The 2,500-nt window shown below is 65.7% G+C and overlaps 1 non-coding gene and 1 pseudogene across 1 annotated transcript; both read left to right on the top strand.

The window, feature by feature from the left end:
* Positions 1 to 69: 69 nt before the first annotated feature.
* LOC144591468 (5.8S ribosomal RNA) lies at positions 70 to 223 on the top strand. The gene has a single exon (XR_013546856.1). It is a non-coding gene; the product is annotated as a 5.8S ribosomal RNA (ribosomal RNA).
* Positions 224 to 1,293: 1,070 nt separating this feature from the next.
* On the top strand, positions 1,294 to 2,500 carry LOC144591472 (28S ribosomal RNA; annotated as a pseudogene; the record flags this gene model as incomplete).

The raw sequence follows: 2,500 nt of genomic DNA, 5'->3' as shown, positions 1-2,500 counted from the left end.
GGATGGGGCTCCTTTCCCCGCGGCGGTGGACGAGGAGCGTCGGGTGGTCTTTTAAGAAATCTCTCGGACAACTCTTAGCGGTGGATCACTCGGCTCGTGCGTCGATGAAGAACGCAGCTAGCTGCGAGAATTAATGTGAATTGCAGGACACATTGATCATCGACACTTTGAACGCACTTTGCGGCCCCGGGTTCCTCCCGGGGCTACGCCTGTCTGAGGGTCGCTTGTACAATCAATCGTGCTCCTTTGCCCTCCGGGGTGCGGGAGCGCGCGGCTGGGGTGTCGCAGAGGGGCAAGGCCCTCCTCTTCGTCCCCCTAAGTGCAGACACTGGAGCCCTCCGTGCCCGTGCGCTCCAGCCCGCCCGCCCGCCCGCCGCTTCGGCGGCGGTGTCGGCGGCGGCTGGTCGCACGGCGACCGGGGAGACCTTTGACCCGTGCCCTCCCGGGCATTGCCCTTGTCCGCACGCGGACGCGGAGGGGCGAGCCTTTCCTCTGGCACGGCCGTCACTGCGGGAGAGCCACACCTACGTGTGTGTCGTCGCTTCTGACTGCCGCTTTGCTTTGTGGGACTGATGCTCTCCTCGCCGTTTGGGCACTGCCGTACGGTTGCGCCAGCGTTGACTCCCTGCCCCCGTGGGACGGCCGCAGGCGTGCGAATGGCGGGCTGGGAAAAAAAAGCAGAGACGTCTCTTGGGAAGGGCCCCGTCCGTCCGTCCGTCCGTCCGTCCGTCCGTCCGTCCGTCCGTCCGTCCGACCCGACCCTCGCGTGCCTGGTGTTCATCCTTGCACGCGGCGGGCGGGCGAGCGGTCGGTCGGTCGGTCGGTCGCTCGGACGGGGGACGCGACGGCCTCACTCTCACTTCGCCTCTGCTCCTCCGGCTTACGCGTCGCACGTGTGGCTTCGCACGTCGATCGGGGCTCCGGAAAAAGGATGTCAGCCGAGCTCGGGCGCTCCTGCTCGGCCTGCTCTGGCTGGTTGGCTGTTTTGTTGACGTGGCCTGTCGCGAACGCCCGCGGCCGCACGACCTCGTCCTTCCGCACGTCGGTCTCGTATGCCTGACTCGGTCGAGCTTTGCGCGCCTGACCCTCCCTCCAGCAGGGAGGGAGCTTGCGTGTCCTGCCTCGGCCCCGACTTTTGCATGCTTGCTCGTCGCAGCGGTCGGCTGGGTTTTGCTCTGCGTGTTGTTTGCGTGCTTGCCATCCAGCAAAGCCTGCCCGCTTGACCTGCCGTGTGTTGGTCGCTCGACCGGCGATCGGTGGTGGCCATCCGGCCACCAGCCGTTTCTCTGCCTACGACCTCAGATCAGACGTGACAACCCGCTGAATTTAAGCATATTACTAAGCGGAGGAAAAGAAACTAACCAGGATTCCCTCAGTAACTGCGAGTGAAGAGGGAGGAGCCCAGCGCCGAATCCCCGGTCGCTTGGCGGTCGCGGGAACTGTGGCGTATAGAAGACCTCCTTTCTCCGACGACGCTCAGGGGGCCCAAGTCCTTCTGATCGAGGCCTAGCCTGTGGACGGTGTGAGGCCGGTAGCGGCCCCTGGCTCGTCGGGATGGAGTCTTCTTGGAGTCGGGTTGCTTGCGAATGCAGCCCAAAGTGGGTGGTAAACTCCATCTAAGGCTAAATACTGGCACGAGACCGATAGTCAACAAGTACCGTAAGGGAAAGTTGAAAAGAACTTTGAAGAGAGAGTTCAAGAGGGCGTGAAACCGCTAAGAGGTAAACGGGTGGGGTCCGCGCAGTCCGCCCGGTGGATTCAACCCGGCGGTCAGGTCGGACGCGTGGGGCAGGGCGGATCTCCCTCTCACGAGGGGACCGCCTCTCGCGCGGGCTCGGCTGCCGCCGGGCGCATTTCCTCCGTTGGTGGTGCGCCGCGACCGGCTCTGGGTCGGCTGGGAAGGCCGGTGGGGAAGGTGGCTCGTGGCTCCGGCCTCGAGTGTTACAGCCCCCCCGGCAGGAGCCTCGCCGTTTCCCGCAGGGGCCGAGGGAAAGGACATCCGCCGCGCCTTCTTCCCGTGTGCGCGTGCGACTCCGGTCGTGCGCGTCGCGGGGGACGGGCTCCCCGTGCTCCCGGTGCGACTGTCGACTGGGGCGGACTGTACACAGTGCGCCCCGACCGCGTCTCGCCGCCGAGTCGGTGCGAGTCACGTTCCCAAAAAGAGTGGGCGCCAGGGGTCCGCGGCGATGTCGGTAACCCACCCGTCCCGTCTTGAAACACGGACCAAGAAGTCTAACACGTGCGCGAGTCAAGGGGCGCGACGAAACCCCACGGCGCAATGAAGGTGAAGGTTCGGCGTGGGCCGACCGAGGTGGGATCCCGCCGCCGCCGTGCGGCGGGCGCACCACCGGCCCGTCTCACCCGTTCCGGCGGGGAGGTGGAGCAGGAGCGTACGTGCTAGGACCCGAAAGATGGTGAACTATGCCCGGGCAGGGCGAAGCCAGAGGAAACTCTGGTGGAGGCCCGCAGCGGTCCTGACGTGCAAATCGGTCGTCTGACC

The sequence above is a fragment of the Rhinoraja longicauda genome, unplaced genomic scaffold, assembly GCF_053455715.1.
Source record: "Rhinoraja longicauda isolate Sanriku21f unplaced genomic scaffold, sRhiLon1.1 Scf001059, whole genome shotgun sequence".
NCBI lineage: Eukaryota > Metazoa > Chordata > Chondrichthyes > Rajiformes > Arhynchobatidae > Rhinoraja > Rhinoraja longicauda.
This window is presented reverse-complemented; position numbering and strand designations above follow the sequence as displayed.